Raw genomic sequence first — 21,132 nt, 5'->3', positions numbered from 1 at the left:
GCTTTTGTCTTATCCTTTCCAGTACTTTTTGTAAATAATTCATTTTATAATATTTATAGTAAAACTATAGGCTAGAACAAACATTATAATAATATTGTAATATTCTCTGCATATGACTACGATCCACGTGCTCAACAACAAAAACACAGACGATGGGTGTTATCAACATGTGATCCGAAAAATAGACTAACATCATCACCCCGATATTCTGCGAGGACTTCTGAGGATAGGATATAAATTACCTGCAGCACCTTCGAAGACGTTACTTTGCTCTGGGACTGGTCATCTTACCTTCCCTGGCCTGCATTGGGCCTTGGGAATTACCTCACTCTCTCGTGGCTGCGTCTGAGCCCTGAGAGACACTATACACCCACCTCCACGCTGCGACTGGGCCATCCCTGATGACCAAACACCAAATTAACTCCTCATTTGACCACCAATTATTGCAGAGGAAATGCACCAAAATCGACATAGTATTTTGTTTCTGGCTCGTAAAGCTGAACTGAACTGAAGGATCGGAGTTATGAAGTAAATAAGTTTCTTTAAACCAGGACACTACTGAAAAAAAAATATGTAGCAAGTTTTAAAAATTAGCGTATATTGCCATGATCATGACGATTTGTTCAATTGTCCCTGATGTAATATTTTTGAAAACCAGGCCCTAAAACCGACATACCTTCAGAAAATTATGTTGCAAAATGAAAAGATTTATTTTAAATGTGTATTTGATATCGTTGTACAGGTTCTGTTACGCACAATAGTAGGTTTATTTGTAAGATACTATTAGATCTACATCATACTTTGCTTTCTAAAAGTAGAAATAAGTGCTGATAGAAATAGTCTTATCGTGGTATTAGGCACAATTCACAGTTATAAATAGTCTACACATGTATGAGTATTTTGTAAGTTAAGTAAACATTAAGAGGGAATATCGCTATGGAGTTACACATTGAGCTTAAATCAATGACAATAATGGCAGATGTAAAGGTTCCCTTCTACACCGGCACATTCTGTGTGCCCAGTCCTCACAGAATACACACTGAACCCATTCTCCGGTGGTGTCTTGCGAAGTGTCTTTCGCAAAAATACAGAATACATGATTACTCTCTGGTGCGCTGGACAATAAACCTCCAGCTGATGAGTCACTGTCTGGTTGTCCATACGTAGGTTTTCATTGACCTGAACGTAGATTGGGACTTCGCCCTACTTGCATTTCCCTTGGAGTGTTCTTGTCTACCTGTGTTCCGTTTAACTTCTCTTTGCACCTTCTTCGTACGTAATAGTTCTTTATGCGGTGACGAGATTATTACTACCGCCTGAGTAGCTTTACGGCCTCTGCTTGAAAAGTTTGCAGATCTGTAAATGAAAAGGGTATGTCAGTTTATAGAACACCTTACTCCTAAATGTTTGTACATGTTTCACCACCAAAGAATATCAATTGGCACAATAACCACGGTGACTTGCAAACTTAACTTAAAGAATAAAAGTATGTAATGAGTGAATCACCTAACTCTAAATAATTCTCGTTTTATGACGGTGACGAATTATCAACAGATATTTTTGCACAACGAAACACAAAACAATGCTCCTCACACACTAATCCACCCTCACAACTAGTTTAAATTGCTTTTGCTCCACCTAGTGGTGCGAGTAGAAACTACTGATAATGTCTCCGCCAGAATGCAGCGTATTCCAGCCCAGAAACGGCGGTATGTTGGTTTACGGACCTATGTCACTTTTAGTGCTTTTCCTCTACTATACTGTAACATAAGTAAAGTTTTATTATAAAACTGTTGGAGGGGAGAAAATTATTTCCTTTGTACCATTATTTATCTCTACCAACCTGCTATCAGAAGAACTTCACAATATTGTAATGTCATAGCGTTAGTGTATCAAATAATAATAATAATAATGATAATAATAATAATAATAATAATAATAATAATAATAATAATAGTATAATCCGAGCTCTAGTTAATAAGGAAATGCGTGAAATTTAAGTTGTAAGCTTTGAACCCGACAGAAAAATAACGTAATAAATTGATAACAGAAAGAAATGAAAAAGTCTCAATGGTCATACCCTCTGAGCCGAAGGCGGATGATTAGTAAATGAAATGAATTTGTGTGATTAATATATAAAGGGAACAAAATGAGAACCTCAACAAACCTTACGGACACATTAACTCCAAGCTGACAGGCCAAAACAGAATATTTTGCATAAGAGTATTTTACAAATTTAGCTACCGTGCCCTGTAGTTCCAAAGATTACTTTTGTAACAGAATTTCTGTCGTGGCATTTCTATTATAGAGACATAAGGCTGTGTTCTACTCACTCACTTAATATGTTGTTTAGAAATGACAAGTGAGAGATGGCATAGATGAATGATGGGCAAACTACGAACCACGGCCCACATGCACTTCCCCTTCTGAAAGTTCTATCCAACCAGTGACATGTGCTTTGTCTCTTCTTTGGCTTCCTTTTAAAACTGTTTACCTGTTGCTGGAGATAAACATTAAGGGTATCGCACAGAAGGTTTCCTTCTTAAAGTATTCAGCATATAATTTAAAATGAACGCATTCTGAATGGTTTATTAACTATCTTACAGAACTTCACTGTAAAGTTCTATGATGGATAGTGCATTTTAACGTTTCAGGAAATATTGTTTCTTTCTTTTGGAGCACCTTAAGTGAAATTCAGGTGTTTGTAGAAGCTTAATGCAATTGCATGTTTGCACAAAAGCAAAGCCAGTTCTTGTGTAAAATTGTGTAGGAGTCAGAAAAAAAGTCCGCTGAAGAGGAAATGCTTTCGTGATAGTGTGGGTTTATGGCCTGTTCTATACTTTAGTGGCCATTGATGCTGCCTTTGTAATTGTGTCCGAAATTGTCTTTGAGTAATGACTTGGAGTACTGTTCTGAAGTAGGCTGCAAACGATCAGTTCTAATGAATGTAATAATTTGCATAGTGCAAGTAGTCAAACAGTTGGTCATATTTCACTTTAAGAAGACTAGATTCTTCGTCCAACTGTAATTAATGCAAGCTGTAAGAATCTACGGGGAGAACTCTGACATGTTTGAGCTTCTCTCAAATTGCAACATATATATATATTTCATGAAGATTGATTGATTTGATGTTTGTTCTTTCAGCAGCGAGGCTATATGGGACATGAACTACATGAGCTCCAGCCAGGAATCGAACCCGGTTCCCCAAACCAAAATTGCGTACGCTGATCGCTCAACCGCGAGGGAGTTTCCATATTTCAAGAAGAAAATAAGAATGCACTTCGGAATCAACAATGCTAGATTGATGCAACTCATGAGTTGTTTGTAAAATTGCATAGCGAATAATACAGAAAGTTAGCCATGCTGTTAGAAATCGGATAACACAACTTCCGCACGTACGAATTTAAATATTCATGGAAACATGTGAAAGCACCAATTAAATAGAAAAAATCGCATTTGATGTTTTGCAGAGACATGAATTAATCGAATTTATTACCAAATCACGTATATTTCTATTCAAAACCTGGGTTTCTGTTTTATGTTCTTACACCTCACCAAGAAATGCTGGATGGGACTTATTATTAAATGTACTCCGAACCACGCCTTGAATCCGATGCATTTGTCAGGCGTACATTCGACCATACAAGATCAGCCCTCACAGTATAGGTCGGTGCCTTCAAGATCTCGAGAGAGCTGGATTACAGAACAGCGCCAATGGCCCCCGCTTCAGAATCAGTCGTCTGATCAACAATGTTCCAACAGTTGGATTTCTAATCTGTTGTTGATTTCTTGATTCATTTTTTGACTTAGTTTTGCTGTCTTTCTTTAAAAACATTCTACGATTGTTCTTTGTGGAAAATTCCATTGTTACTGATTTAGCAACAATTCCAAAATTATTTATTATATTGTTTAGTATTGGACTAGAAATTTAACAGAAAATACAGTTTTCTAAAGAGAGAAAAAAAGCATTAGGGCAGTTGTTTCCAACCGGTGTTTCGCTAAATTTTAGAATTTTTAAAAAACATGAAGTAGTTCATTAATTAGTTGAGATCAATGTTCAAACTGTACCAGTCAACGCCTTCATTGGCTCCAATAGTGCACCCAACTATACAGAAACTTTTGGTCTTACACTGTTATAATTATTATGAATAAGAATTAAATAAATGTTATGGTCATTGAGTAAAGTATTTTGCCAGTTAAAAAGAAGATTGGAATTAGGAATCAGATTTCTGGACTCTGGGCATCTGTCCATGTTAGTCCGTCACGTATGAGGGATAACGTCCCTCGGCGAGCACACTGTTCGAGGAAAAGAAAGGAAGTGGCCTGGAACTATGTTATTGTGCTGCCAAAATGTCTTGAGCCGTGGCAAAAATTCGAACTAAAACTCTCACCCTCACACACCTACGCGTTGAGCCAATAAGGGTTCAGCTGTTGCTAAGCGACAGAAAGCGAGTGGAGTTCCTTCAGCCGATTGCAACGCTCGCAACGGAAGACTAGGGATCAAGTCGATGAGGTATATCTATAGTACGATTCCGGCATTTGTCTGGTGTGAATGAGGAAGACCTCACTCAGGATGGCTGACCGGAAAAAGCTTAAGTTTTTTTTTTTCAACCGAGTGTTCCACAGGAAAGAAGGTTGGGAACCACTTCTTTAGGAGACCACATAAAACGTCTATTCCAACATACAGTTTTGCTTGTGAAATTCAGTTATCACGGAAGATGTAATGTCCGTGACTGTAATGTACTTCTGCCAGAAAAGAAAAATACTGGAAGAAAAGTCGTAGAGAAAGTTTGCAATGAAGAAAAACGGGCAAGACCAGTTCGCCAAACGAGATGGGAATTGCAATGACAACATGAGAGCAAAGATAAGAATTGAAACATTCATTCGCTTACAGAATACGAAACAGAATTTGTCATTGATTGCATAACACTAATATACCCACATCACAAGACTACTAAAATAGTCTGTTCAAAATAGAAAGTTAGTATTAACAGAAAAGGATTGTTTCATTTTCGAGTACGAATGCGTATAATTAGTAAAACAGTGATGCCGATATTATTTTAACAGCTGTCAATCTTTTTGTACTCTATCAAACAATTTGCGCTATACTGAAACATAATTGTAATCAATATTCTGTGTAGAGCTCAGAAAAGAATGGTTTGGTTAATCTTATGTAACTCCTATAGTCAGGTGCGCACCCACAATTTTTTTTTTTTTTTGGAGGGGCCCAATACTACAAAATACTACGTCGATGTATATTGAACCAATGCTATTCTGCACCGAAAAATGCGATAAACAATTTGAGTACTGCCACCTACACTCTCAGAAAAAAAAAATCTAGAACTAGATTGATTTTATAAGAAAGAGCACAAATGAAGTGTAAGATTAAATATTTAGGCTACATCAACAATGTTAGTGCAAGTAGTTATATTAAGAACGTGTAAAATGTATGTCGAATTACAAGTTTACTTGGGAGGAGGAGGGGGTCCGGAGCCAGTGAGCATCCTCTGTGGATGCGCCTCTGCCTATATTCTAAAGACTATATATACTTTTAGTACATTTCTATGCATGCATATTAGTATTAGTATTAACAACGGAGAAAAAATGTTTTACTGTACTATTTCGTTAACGCAACTTCACTAGGAAAGTGAACCTTTTATAGTTCACAAAACTTTTTCTATTTGTCTCTTTTAATGTCGTGTCTCTTTATAGTACTCAATATAATTGTGTCTAATAACTACCCACTAGAAAGTGATTAAGAATATAAGCCTGTGGTTATTAAAGTGTGCATTTTTGTATAGTCCAGATGATTTTACAAGTAATATAGCCCTTGTCATGTACCCGATAGTTGTTTTGATAATTGATAATACAAATTTACTTACCTTTCCTTTTATAAGTTGGATGTATGGTAGGAACGCGCAAAAATGTTGCCAAGCTATGATAATGTTGTCTTGGGACGCAGGTAGTGTGATTGAAGAAGGACTTGTTCTGTACGAGGTTGTCTTGTATGATGGTCTGTACACCGGATAATTTCACCAGATTTTGAAGGGTAGATTTGGCTAGAAACTAAACCCCACTATAATTCTTAAGTAGGGATTTTTTTTAGCAATACATCATGATTCAGGAACCGTGTAAATATTAGACCTTGTCCTTCAGAGTCTGGATGTAGACGTAAGGATATAAAGCAAAAACAAATCAATTAAGTGCTAGACTCGCATCTAGAAGAGTTTATTTCCCTTGTCAGTAATTCTGAACAGCATCTGTAGATATTTTGAAAATAAGTAATGGCAATGTATATCGCAAGACGACGCTCCTTATGCATTTTTTTCTTTGCGCTTTATTTAGGGAAAATACATCACAAGAAAATACTATTCTTTCCATCCTATCATGGATCATAAAATTCCATTTCTTCTGTAGTATTAAGTTGACTTGTTGTTACTTACCCAGTGGTGATAACCTTTTGCCAAGTTTAACGATCTAAACGGCAGATGCGGAAAACTTCTGGAAGTGGTGGTCGAGTTGCCCATGTCAAACCACGCATATAGGATTCCCTGCCGCATGTCACTCACCTAACTGGAAAAGAGAGAAAATATTTATGAAGAGCCAGAAGGAAGGTTTTATAGCTATGATGTGCCATACTTCTAAAAAATAAATTTATATGTGAGTGGTTCAGAATTCAAGTATATATTACAGTCCGAATTTGCATTTTTCAAGTAAAGAAGTCTGATTTCTTCTGGTCTGTATGTATGTTACAGGCTGCGATTAATTTGATCGAGTGAGAACTACCATTTCGTCTAAACTATATTTGTGTGTTTGTATTTAGATAAACATAGTTTGTTTTTAGCAATCTTCAGTGGATTGCTTGCCTCGAAAAAAAAAAAACCGAATTGTGGCACTGACCATTATTTAGGACCACTTCGTACAGAACAAGTCCTTCCCCACCACACTGAGAGCTCCAAGGTAACTGATTATCATAACATGCGTTCGCTGAGGAAACTTGTGACATACGTAAAAACGTAGGTTACATGCGTTAATCTGGCAGTTTTTGGACTTAATGTACAACACTATGTAACATCCTGCAGCAAACGTATAACTGAAAACGTATATTTCATACGTACTTTCCGCATAAATGTTCCGAATAAACGTACTTTCCGTATGAAAGACAGAACTGTATATAGGCGGTCAGGATCTCACATACAAGTAGACGTATGTAGCATATGGAAGACTGATAGATGTCAGACATCCTACAACGGCATGATGTGACATCTAAGCGGGAAAAAGACAGTACATATGTAACATATAGATCAGGTATGTTCCATACAAATTTCCGTAGTAAACATACGTATTCCGTATATATGTATACAATAGAGGCCTACCGCTGCCTGAATAACGTATTTTTCTGTTATCCCACTTAATCTTCTTAAGCACTAGATCGAGATCTTCCTTCGATGCTGAAACTAAACCAACAGTCTATTTCAATCAAAATTCCTTACAAACGCGACGTCGGAAGTTTAAATTTGGTCTAGTTTTATTTGCGTTGCACTCAGAACATTTTCTCTTTCACAACCAATTACAATTTCTTAATGTAAGGACCGTCGGGGCTCAGTGGGAGAGCATTCATTTCTGGTGTTTGAGGTCTGGTTCGATTCCAGCTTGCGCCAAGTGAACTTTGTGGTGGACAGTGTGTGTGGGTTTTCCCGTGATTATACTTTTTTCTTCCGCTTTCTTCATTCCACCATTTCATTCATTTCTTATCACCGTCTCCTTTAGCCTAGCCGGCATAACCGTGGGACATAAAACTGAAAGATTTCATCTCATTTTCTCTCTCAACCTAAAGTGTCAGTTACAAACATCAAATGTGTCTATGATTTAGGGGGATCATCGGTCTTGTCCATTTTTTTCTTTAAAAACGAAATATTGAAGAAATCAATAAATCTAAACAGTAGCGTAACTAAGGATATATGGGTCTCCCGAAAAAATATCAATAAGGCCTTCTCTCTTCCTATGTTCATTAAGACATACAAATTTACAACCAATAGGAGACTTTTTTTTTTTCTTTTTAGTTTGGATGTTCCATCTAGTCATTCACTACTTGTATGTTATACAAGTATTGCACATTATTCTTCTTACTGTTATTGTTATGCAAGATTGATTTTATTACTAGTGTTGGCTTTAGAGGGAAGTCAGATTGGTAAATAAATAAATAAATAAATATATATATATATATATATATATATATATATATATATATATATATATATATATATAAATAATATCGCTACAAGCTTTGACAAGAAAGCTCCACACAGCTTTAGAAAGATGAATACGTGAATAATACATTCGGTAAGCTTTCTTCTACTTTGCATATAGCCATAAAATTTAATTTTTTACTAATGTGACAATCAAGAGCATTGTTATTGATAATCTGCATTGATTGATACCAAGGAGGAAGGTAAAATTATTTCAGACTCTACTGAAAATTACTGAATATTGTGAAATCCTTTGCTTATTATTCCAGTCTGCACTTAGTATGTTTATGGTAAATTAATTGGCTTTTTAGGCACCAACCTGAAATATTAGAAGACTACAGAACAATATTGAGGAAATTGTGTGAAATAATACAAAACTTAGTCAATATTAACATCTTGCGATCATGAAGTTAATCTTCGAAACTTAAGTAGCCCCCTTTTGCGTGGATCACTTGCATTGCAGGCCTCATAGTTCCCCCGATTCTAACTGATTCGAAAATTTATATGTATGAAATACGTAGCGAAATATTCTGTAGTGTTGGAAAGTCTCCATTGTCAAATAGTAGCTAAATGTGTAAAGTTATGATTTTATTTGCTTATATAATGATTCTTCATGCTGGTCTTGTTGGTAGTGTGGCTTTTTTGGTGAAAGAGGTCCTGGGTTCAATGACTACCAGGAGAGCATCGAACGAATTACATTGGTTCAGATTCCACTTCAAACTTCAGGTCTTTTCTTATATAGTCTTGCTATTGACAAAGGACGTTAATATACAGCAATTAAGCGTAGATGACGAATAATGTTTCCCATGAGACAAGACATAATTAAGACTTTCTCGTCTCGTCTCAAAATCTCAAATTTACTGTTACTTCCGAATTCTCTACTGATTTCCGTAGAGGAAAAACAGTAAATGCTATCATTTTTTTTTCAATCGATTTAGCATTCCAAGGAAAGGATCCATCTTCCTTATTAACCCTCTATTCAAATCTCTTCTGATTTCAATGTTTGTCACCATTGACCAAAAAGGAGCATAGCAAGAAACTTTCTTCCAGGCGATTCAGCCTCTCAAGACAATATATCACGACTATCCAGAACACACTACCAAAACGACCGGTTTCAACACTGGTTTCTGTGGAGCAAATACTGTAAATGCTGTCAAGATGCAGTTTTTTGCAATCTACTCAAAATCTCAAAAATAGCAATTTCCTCCGTTAACTATTCAAATAAGAAGTGATTAAAATTAGAAATTTTCAGTTTTAACATTTATCGCCAGGAACGAAAACTAACAGATTGCAAGAACCGGTTTATTGTAAACGATTCAGCGTCTCAAGACAACATAACGTGACTATTCAAAATATTCTACTAAAACTGGAAGTGGTTCAAACTTACTCTTACTTCCGACTTCAAGTAATTTCTGTAGATCAAAAGCTATAAATGCTATTAGCTTTTTTTTTTTTTAATCTATTCAGCTTCCCAAGAAAATATATCTCCCCCCCCCTCGCTCTCTATTAAAAACCGTAAGCTGAAATAAGCTATTTTTGATTTCAACGTTTATCGTCATAGAACAAAAAACAGTAAGGCTTATCGAGTAACGACTTCTTAATATGGATTAAGCGTTCGAGGCACGGATTGTATCTTTTATCTTATTAATCTGTCACAGCCAGTAGTTACACATACACTATTTCAAGTATTTCGAATTCGCGTAGTTTGGAAGTCAGCTTCACACTGTGAAACGATACTCACTTTTTTTCCATCTAGTGCTTCTCAGTTGTTCGTCCAGCATCTGTTACATAAGCACTTGCTCGAATAATGATTAATTCGAATTTTAACACCACTAGAGCTTACTGCATCCTTATATTCCGAACCCATGGACGTCCAGAGTCTTAGCTTCTTACACCGTTAGTGGGTCACATAGATCTGTTCTGTAGAGGTTTGTACATGCATGTAGTCACATGGCGTACACTCATGTCCAAAATTATTATTGCATGTCTATAAATATGTTGTAGGAATATAATTTGATATCTAATTCGCCCGGTATTTCTTATAATAGTGTGTGTATAATCGGCAAATACATGTGCGTGGCAAATTTCATGTCAAAAGAGCAGTAAATAAGAACAATAAAGCGAAAATAAAACTTTCTTGTCCATTTAGCAACATTTTGTTTTATTCATTCTAATTTTCGCATTTATATTTCTTTTCCTATGAAATTTACCACAAATATACATTTCCCGATTATACACATAGTATCGGTATTAAAAGTACCCTATAAAATCATTGTCAAATTATATTCTTGTAAGAAGTTCTAGATATGAGACGATCATTTTGGACATGAGTGTACATATGGACTTTATAGTCAGCAATTACATCTCCAATAATTAGATTTGTGGGCTTAGGCATGCGTCTGTTCCCGGGTAGGTAAATATATTGTTCGGGCAAATTTAAACAGAATAATTTCACTGTAAAACAATTGACCTGGAGGCAGAGACGTTGAATTACAATGAAAAATGTTTTCTAATGGTTCATGTATTGTTTTCCTATAAATCAATGTAAATTTTACTTTCGAACAGTATATAAGAATTTTCGAGTTTAGAACTGCAAATATACTCCAGGCTTTGTGTATATTGCCAAGTGTAAAAATGCAATAGACCGCAAATTTCATACTACTAATTTGAGAGGTATTTCCTCGGGGGTGGGGCGCTTATAAAAACCTATATAACGGCCAGATAATAGTGAGCAGGAAATAATATCAATACATGATGGGAAAATTCAACATTTCGATATTTTAATTGCATGACTTAAAACTTTCTGGTCGGAATTAATATTGGTTCTAGAAGAGTTAAGTGCACCTTTCGTTCTTCATATATATACTTCCTGTTTCTGTAAGCAAAGAGTGGATGTCTTAAGTATATCCTGTTGAAGAGTAAAAACAAGTCTTTGGTACACGAGAAACCGTCTCTGAACTTGAGAGAGTAAGGAAAACATGGAAATGGTTGTTTGTAGAAGAAAAAAAGTTTTATTCTTTTCTCACAGGAAATAACAAGGATCTCTTGAAAATGATGTAATACACCTTGTATAAAGCAACGAGGGAGAGACAGAGAGAGATATTTTCTATGAGTTACCTTCCAACTTCCAAAGAAGTTCACGGAAGATGGTTGTCCAAGTAACTAATTAATGAGACCCATGCATTTTTTTAAAATTCTAATTATTTGTAAGTATAATTAAGAATTGTTGTTGGTGTAACATACTAGTAAGTACGTAACTTGTACTTTCCTTGTGAATACTAACACTGCACTACGTCTCTAAAATACAGTTCTTAAAAAGACAGCAGCTTTCTTAAAGGAGACAGAAGTACAAAATTAGAACAAACCTACTGTCAACACTGCTATTCAAATATTCGCTTGGTGCGTATAGTCTTTAAAAATGTTATGAATGTATAATGTATAAAGGGAACACGGAATGTCCTGTGTTGATGATACTATACATATATTCGTCATTTGTATCAATTACTATAGGAAGATCAAAGTTCGACTTGTAAAGAGCAAATTTCCCCAAATTCTGCCCGCAACGTACTGAACGTGCGAAAGAGAACTATCAGATTCTACACACCCTGACCAAAGTACTCCAAATAAAAATTGTCAAATTGCGCCAAATTTTGTATTATGGTATGGGAGCCCACTATTGAAATACATTATTTCTGTGGACAACACCTAGGCACGTAGGAACCGCAATTAAAATGCCAATCAAGCAAATATCACCCACGTCCGAAGAGATTCCGTCAGGTTCAAGATCAATTTGAAACTACGTTTACATTTGAGTCGAAAAGCGTCGCACAGTGCCATGATGTACCTCAAGAAATCAGTGTTATAGCCAACTGTTACTGCCATTTCTTTAAGTGCAATCTTCATCCTGCTTTGCATTGTAAGTAACTTGGCCCTCTGCAAGACAAAAAGTTTTCGATGATAGTCCAAAAGTGTGAACGAATTATTTTGTCGATGAAATTGGTAGGCAATGGAACACTCAAATCTATTCAACGTTACAATATTATTGAAATATATTTTATCTGACAATGAGTGTTCTCCCACAACTCAAGTTCTAATCCATTTGCCACTAGTGTAACTTAGGCCAAAAGTAAGTTGAGGGGAGATAAGTTTTTCTCTCTTCCCTATGACGCGAAAACATGTATTTAAACTAGAAATTTAGGAAACTAAGATGCATTGAGGGTTGCATTGAGAGTTGAAAGCAAAGTTTTCGACGTACAAAAGAACTTAGTAATTACTGTTTCATTACAAGTATTCACTTGCACACGTTAGTTAATACTGCTTTCTTAGTTTTAAAGAAGATAGATTCTTCGTACGGTAGATATTTGTGGTTGCAATAGTAGTCAATACAAGGTTTAAGGAAAGAGGGGAGGAGGCTTTGCCATAATATGAAATGCCCTCCAACAATGTTAGTTACCAAGACAGAGGATGCATTGAGGGACCATAGGAAGGGATTTTATTTAAAGTAAAATGTTTTCGTGTTTCCCAAAGGTTTGTTAATGCTTGTTACATTTCGTACGTGTAATTTCGGATTGAATTACCTCTGGAGGTATATACTCAATTTTCACGGCGCATGAGGCAATTCATGAGATACTTCAGAAGTGAATTGTAATCCCAGTAACAAGGATGCGATGTGTTGATCAGGCATAGATTGTATCATCCAACCATCGTTAATCCTTTGTAGTTCGTAAATGCAAGAAATGGAAAATGCCTTTTTAAATTATAATTCAGCTGTGTCAATAGTTTTCACATATTCCATGTAGATTGCCTGGTTTCTGTAATGCACAAACATATACACGTAGAAGTTCTAAAGACCTTTTTGTGTTGACCCAGTCTTTGATTTGGTATCTGATTAATTAACATTTGCAGAACTATGTAGAAAATATTCTAAAATTCTTTTATTATAAAATATTCTATTATTAGTGCGTAAGTTAGCCAGTGTAACGAAGCTTTCTGTGAAACAACGGTGATAGGCCATGCTCCCAAGGATGATTTCAGTGTAAAATATTAAATTGAAAAAGTAGTATTTGGAGTGCTAGTTTTTCTTTTACCGCCATTGGTTTTATCAGAAGAGCTGAAGAAAGATCGTTTATACCGTCCACTGCAAGAGCAAGGTCTTTCCGATAATATGCAGTATTAAGTTGTCAGATATAGTAAATTTACGATAGGTCTGAATTTTGTGTTAATTTATTTTCCGCCGTAAAACCTGTGCGTTCATGGCTTCATCAAGAGATACATTATTACAATTAATAATACAAATATTATACATTCAAGATTATATATATATATATATATATATATATATATATATATATATATATATATATATATATATATATATATATATATATATATATACAGTGAAACTTGTATAAACCGAAACTTGAACAGAACGGAAATCTGTCTACAACGGAAACTCTTCAGAGTCCTTATGGCTGTAATTTGTTTATAAAGATTTTGTGTAAAACTGAAATCTGTCCAAAACGGAAGAAAAATTTGGCCATGCCTACAGCTTTACACAAGTTTCACTATCTATCGATCTGTCACATATATATATATATATATATATATATATATATATATATATATATATATATATAAAACAGTAAAATTGAAGTGTATTTAAAAAATATATAAATTGATAAATTGCACCTTGTTTTATATTTTTCAACATTCAAGTAAATCTTTATATTCAAGAGAGAGATCAGACTGAACGTATTCATCTAAACTATAGAAAAGATGTGTATGTAACAGTAACTTGAGGAGTCTTTTAAACCTGCATTTGTTTGACACAATCGAGCAATTTATTATGTGATTTAATGAATTTTGAGTTTTTGTTACACGGAAATTTTGTATATGAATATGATTGGTTGTTCTAGTGTTGTATTGGTGTAGGTCCGAATCCAGTTGGAAGTTTCTTTTATTCATGTGTATGAATGATATTTTTTTCGAGAATGTATATGTATATGCACACGGCAATGGTAATATTTCAAGTTTTTGAAACGGTGGTGTAGTTGGTGTATGAAACGGAACACTTAACAAAGCGAGTGAAGCTTTCATTAAAATGTAATCTTTCAGTTTTACGTCCCACGATTATGCCGATTAGACTACAGGAGACGGTGATGATGAGAAATGAATTAAATGATGGAATGAATACAGTGGGAGGAAACGGAAGAACCTTGAGAAAACCCACACATACGGTGTTTGTCCACCATAAAGTATACTTGGCGCGAGCTGGGGTCGAACCAAGGACCTCATCCACCGGAGGTGAACGCTCTAACACTGTGAAGCTTTCATGATGCCTCCACTTTGCGTTTCTTGTGAGCTCTTTTCACAAAGATAAACTATGCACGTTGGTAAAAATACGGTGATAAGCAAAGTTGTTACTGTCGCAACATTGAGGAATGGTGGCTAAACTGCATTTTATTCTTTGAGATTGGTTGGTTGGTTGGTTGATTGTAAAAGTGTTGCGTTTCTTTCTAGCACTGACACTATATGAGATGTGGACTTACAGTTTAAAACATCATCATGAGTTCAAATTTTAATGCTAATTCACTGGAAATCAAGCAGCGCAATGAAGACGCACGCTAGCCACTAGAAAAGCGGAGGGCACTTTTGTTAAAGATCTTCTAGATTGCCATTTTTGTTATAACGACAGTGTCTGTTGAGCAATCTAAGAATTCTCAAAGTTGGAAAACATTTGACAGGAATCTTACAGAATATTATCCGTTCTTGTATACTTGCATATTGTTGCCAGAGATTTAACACCGTGTATCTCCAATTTTGGCGAATTTGAGTTTTTGAAACTATTAGAATCAGTATAGGATATCGCGCAGTCTGGTTAAGTAATACACCTATATCACAACAGATGACTCTAGTATTTCCCTCAGAGTAATACCGCGTATATTGGGACTGAAGCTGGTTTTTAAACAGTTTTTTCTTCTTATCTTTCCTGTAAAATTGGTAAAATGTTACTTACGCAGTATTGAATCTGAGACGATATATTGAGAATGATTGAGTTTGTTCTTATTTAAAGCATGACAAAAAAATCTTGGAATAATCAGATGATGCTTCTTTCATAGAAGAGTTATCATGATCATATGCATGTAGTTAATGCTATTTTAAGTAACAGCTGGTGTAGTCTGGCACACAGTTTAAAATATAGGCTTGCATATCCGGAACTAGTGATTATTGCAAAGGAAACTCGTGCCTTAATACCATGTTACGCTAATCTCTGTATTACTGTCCTCGTTTTCTGCTGCAGAGCATTACGAGTACCCATTGGAGATTTGTCGTGGAAGTGAACATGACGTGTATGACACAACAGAGAAAATTGAGATTTCAGTTAGGGACTCTGTTGTCCTTAACCAACATTTTTTTTTCTTAATTCTCGAGACCTAGATGTATTCAGAAGTCGTGATGTACGATTGTCTTAGCTATGGTCTGATATAACAGAGACTTTTGAACTAAATACGTGACGTCCATGCTGCCCTAAATCAGTTCGTTCTTACACAGACCTCAGTGTGTTAGTAATAATACGATCTGTCTTTGTAGATAGCTGCGTCATGTCTTGTCCATTCATGCCTGTTTCATTCTTCTTGTTCTTCAATAGTATGGAAACATCTGTCAAATTAAGAAGAAAAATAAAATGAATTAAAGATGGCCAACAATTTTGCGAGACATCTGCGACCTGACTACTTGGTATTTAACATTCTTATGTTGAACAAAATTAATTCAGCGATGTGTACGGACATTCAGTTGATAGAGCGCACACCTCTGCGGTGTTCTAGGTTCGATCCTAGCCTAAGTGAGCCCTTTGCAAAGTGTTGTATTAGGAGTTTGAATAACGGGTGGTGCTAACTTCCACATTTAGAAACATGTTAGTATAGTTAACGATATACAGGGTGTCCCAGGAGGAAGGGGCAATATTTTGGGAAATGGTAGTATGGGTGATTCTAAGCAAAAAAAAAAATCATATGAACATGGGTCTAATCTCAACGGTTTGAGAGCTACAGGTTGTGAACCATTTTTGATTTATGTTGTGTATTGTCCACCATGTAATTATTCTACACAGATGAAATATAGCGTATTTTAAAGACGATGGAATTTCCTTTGCAACGGTATGCAACATGTGGCAGTGGTGTCGTTGGAAAGGAAGCTATTGAGGGATATTTGGGAAAGCGAAGGTTATTTAAAGAAATTGGGTGGCAACACTGATTCCCAAACATCCCTCAATAACTTCTCTTTCAAGACACCACTGCAACATATTGCATACCGTTGGAAAGGACATTCCATCACCTTTCAAATCCGCTATGTCTTACCTCTGTAGAATAACGACAGGGTGAGCAATATGTAATATGTCAAAAATGGTTCACAACCTGTAGTCCTCAAACCGTTGATATTAGGACTCAGGTTCATATGAACTTTTTTGCTTAGAATCAGCCATACTATCAATTTCCGAAGTATTGCCCCTTCCTCCTGGGACACCATATATATCGAAAAAGGTCAGCTATGACTTTTTTTCTGCAGGATTGGCCTAGTAAATTAGGATAAATCAAGGTAAGATACAATAATCATCTCACCTTCATTCCTCCTAATGTACTTTGACAACCCTGCGGAAAAGTCGAGGCTAGCATTTTTTGCATATATAATATCGTTGCTAACTACATTGACGTCTTCTAAATACGGAGATTAGCATCACGCATTAATTCCTCTCAATACAACGTTAGAAGTGACTCTGCATAGGGCCCATTGAGTTTGTAGTGGACAGTGCGCTTTTATTTTTTTCGGGATTCTTCCTAAACTTTATTCCACTTGTTCTTACCTAATTCTTCAATTAATCGCCTGTGACAGAACATAAATACCGAACGTTAAACTAGAAAAGTGTTTAAAATATTCAGTTTTGAGTCTTTTAGTTTGAGTATATGTTTAGTTTAGCCATAGAATCTTAAACCATTCCATTTTTTTTTCTAACCACTGAAGCGCTGCCCAATGTCTGCACTTTCAATATATTTTTATTTATGTATATTAGCAGTAACTAATCAGTAATTATTACACTTTGATTTCGATAATGTCCTGGATTGAACTTCAACGTTATGAGCCCTGACCAATAACATACATCGTAAACATGTTATACACATGTTAATGGTACACAATGTTCACACGTAAAGCGTAACTCATGAGCCTTTGCAAGTCTTTACAGAATATAATTTTTGTAATTTCGTTTTCAGTCTACAAAATTCTGTAATTTTTCGGGATAAGGTATGCATAGAGTTTATAGGAGTAACGTTGGATTTTGCACGAAGTAGGATTATAAATTTTCATGATCATTGCCACACTATTAATAACCAAATGCATAGAATTCTTCACTCGTCGTGTTATAGTTTACACTACACGGGAACTTGGAGAAAACCGAAAAGATTTTTCTTAATTTTTAGTTGCAAGGGAGAAAAGTAACTTAAACTAATAGGGTAGGCGTGTGTGTTTAGTTCATTTACAAATAAACTCTACGAAAAACAAATGTTTTGTAAATAAAAGCAGCAGCAGCTTGATTTGTAATAAATCACTGGAATGATGTTGATTTTTGTACACAAATGTTAGGATGTAATTATTATAAACTTATTGTTTTCTTTTGTTTTGAATGCGCTTTTGCAATTCTACTTGAGAGCATGACTATGCGGAGAGAAGGTATTGTGCAATCTAACCTTTTGCGTCTCCATGAATATCTCTTCCCTACAGACATTATACATCCTCAGCGGTGTGACTTACTCTAGAGGGTACCAAAATCTGGCCAAGTACGAAGAGTTAATTTTTCTAAATTTTCCTCTAATTTTCTCACCACTTATAAACAAAATTTCCTGTTCGTTGTTAAGTGTGTGTGTGTGTGTGTGTGTGTTTTTAATGTATTTGTACGTGAAGAACCTTTGTACTTTTTAAAATGTATAGGATGAACTGCATGTTTTGCTGAGTTGAAGTTTTCTATATAATCAAACTTCAATTGAATAAAAGGTATAAGGATACTGATTTCTGTTCTATGGTTCTTCCTGTATGTCTATGTAGCACCTGTCATAAGCCTGATATATTTCGTAAAGGATTCGTGGGGCCGTGGTGATTCAGTGGTACATTCTGATGCGTGCAGTCTGGTTCGATCTCAGCTGTCTCCAAGTAAGCTTTGTGGTGGACAGACACCGTGTGCGTGGTTTTCTCGGAAATTTCTCGGGACTGGTGATCGAATAGCTCATTGCTAAATGAGTAAAAAGCATTATATTTGGTGGCCGGGCTCGATCAGGGGCAGACTTAGATCGAGTGGACTAGACTTGTATGCGGTCCTTTATTTCTCTGTAACTATAGTATTCGCACAGAGTCGTGATGCTTAACCTAGATCTACCTATTTTTCCTGACGATTTGTATGAATTGTATCTGAACCTATCATTCTCCGCTGAGAAAGTAGGTTGTGTTAAATTTCGAGTTTGGAAAAAGTCATGCTAGAATCTTATTTGACGGAACCCCCTGCATGAACCTTGCTATTGTGATCAATACAGATTAATGCAAGCATTTAGGATTCGGGAAAATAAACTAATATTTGGTTTTGTTTGGAAGTAAGGTTTTAGTACCAGTTTTGTGAGGGTGGTTGCCAGTGAATGCGTACTTGATGCAACGATCTTGTAAGCCAATAGCTAGAACATAATATACAGGGCGTTTCAAAACACCGACAACTTTTGGTAGGTAATTCCTGACACCAAGATCAGACAAATGTATAGACCACCCTGAGTGCAGATACCCGTCATTTTTGAGTACAGGCTGCCGAAAACATGAAAAAATGAACTTTGAAGGTCCATACCTCCACTACTATGGGACTTACTGTAGGAAAGACTTCACTTAGGAATTAGTGTGTTTACTATCCAAATATCCATGTTTAGAATTATGCGGTACTTCCGCAAGAATTTTTGTGGTAGTTGGTGAGTACTTGAAATTATATGCCCGTAGCCAAACTCTCTCTATAAAAAGTGTTGCGTGAGTATCGCAGGACTTTGAAGCATGTATTTTTGGATAGTGCACATATTAATTCCTAACTGAAGTCTTGACTTGACTACGGCAGGTCTCATAGTATTGGAGCTATGAACCTGTAAGTTCATATTTTCATGTTCTCGGCAGCCTATAACTGCGAAATGACTGATTTCTGCACCCAGGTTGGTCTAGACTTTTTTGTCTTATCTTGGTGTCAGGAATCACCTCCCAAACGTTGTCGGTGTTGTTTTGAAACACCCTACATATAAAAATTATTTTTCATCATTGCGGACAATATGCACCTCTGGTAGTAAATATATAACTTTTATAAAACTACTTGAACTTCATGGTAGACTAGCAAGTATGGTCCAAATGGATGAATCGAATTGCGGGACGAGACATAGTGCGCCTGATAGGGAATATGAAAATATGTATATGTGCTAAGTTACAGCGGCTGAGCGCTGTAAGAAATAGAGGGGATCAATGTTGGTGGGAGAAGGACTATGCTATGTTATTGAAATGCATCAAATAAACTGTTGAATCGTGAATGTTGTGAAAGATAGACAATGCAAACGGTAGTAGTTTCACATATTGGCAAAAGAAAATGGGTAGAGTAGATCACGAACCTCCGCCGCCATCTTGAAATACGCCATTTTGAAATCTGACTTTTTTTTAAAAAAAAATTGAAAGGTAGTCATGTAATATCAATTAGGGCCAGCATGTTCTCAAAAGTCAATTATTAACTTTAGTGCTCGTTATCTGTACTTATTTGGAAGATTTAGGATCATCGTTATAGTTATCATCGTTATATACGAAAATCTAGGAGAGAGATACTCGTATGTTGAACGTATGGATTATCACGAAAACACATGTAAGTTAAACATATCTACAAGCCAAGAAAACTAACAGTGGGATTTCATATCTAACAGTGAAATGTGATAATAATAATGTAATATTATACAACTTGATATCAAATTTCACTGTTAGTTGGGGGCCGCGGTGGCTCAGTGGTAGAGCGTTCACCTCTGGTGCTAGGGGTCTCGGGTTCGAACCCTGCTCCCGCCAAGTGCACTTTGTGGTGGACAAACACCGTGTGCATGGGTTTTCTCGGGGTTCTCCCGTTTCCTCCCACTTTCTTCATTCCACCATTTTCCTTCATTTCTCATTATCACCGTCTCCTTTAGCCTAACCGGCATAACCGTGGGACGTAAAACTTAAAATTTCATTTCATTTTTCACTGTTAGTTTTCTTGGCTTGTAGATATGTTTAACTTACCTGTGTTTTCGTTAAAATCCAAAGTTTCAACATACGAGTATCAGTTTCCTAGATCTTCGTAAATAACTATAAAGATGATCCTATATCTTCCAAATGAGTACAGATAACGAGCACTAAAGTTAATAATTGACTTTGTGAGAACATGCTGGCCCTATTTGATATATCACATGACTACCTTTCTATTAAAAAGAATCATATTTCAAAATGGCGAATTTCAAGATGGCTGCGGAGGTTCGTGATCTACTCTATTCTTTTTTTCCAATATGTGAAACTACCACCGTTTGCATTGTCTACCTTTCACTATTTTCACGATTTAACAGTTTATTTGATGTATTTCAATAATATAGCATAGCCCTTCTCCCACCAACATTCACCTCCCTCCCCCTCAGTTTCTTACGGCGCTCAGCCGCTGTAACTTTGCACATGTACATATCTTCACATCCTCTATCAGGCGCACTATGTCTCATCCCGCAACTCAACTCATCCATTTGGACCCTTTACTTGTAAGACAGTTTTCAAATTTTTTCTTTGAAATTTTTGATCATCCCACAGAAGTATTTAATTT

General features: G+C 35.9%; 1 protein-coding gene and 1 long non-coding RNA gene across 3 annotated transcripts in view; one reads left to right on the top strand and one right to left on the bottom strand.

Moving 5' to 3' along the window:
• LOC145688392 (uncharacterized) overlaps window positions 1-21,132 on the top strand; it is a 242,273-nt gene that overhangs the window by 48,561 nt on the left and 172,580 nt on the right. The window lies entirely within an intron of this gene.
• LOC145688393 (uncharacterized) overlaps window positions 730-21,132 on the bottom strand; it is a 45,683-nt gene continuing 25,280 nt past the window's right edge. The window contains exons 2-3 of the long non-coding RNA XR_014131891.1: window positions 6,444-6,573; window positions 730-1,356 (exon numbers count right to left, since the gene is read on the bottom strand). This is a non-coding gene — a long non-coding RNA (uncharacterized LOC145688393). The remainder of the gene's footprint in view (window positions 1,357-6,443; window positions 6,574-21,132) is intronic.

The sequence above is a fragment of the Thermobia domestica genome, chromosome 6, assembly GCF_964235325.1.
Source record: "Thermobia domestica chromosome 6, izTheDome1.hap1.1, whole genome shotgun sequence".
NCBI classification, from domain to species: Eukaryota; Metazoa; Arthropoda; class Insecta; order Zygentoma; family Lepismatidae; genus Thermobia; species Thermobia domestica.
This window is presented reverse-complemented; position numbering and strand designations above follow the sequence as displayed.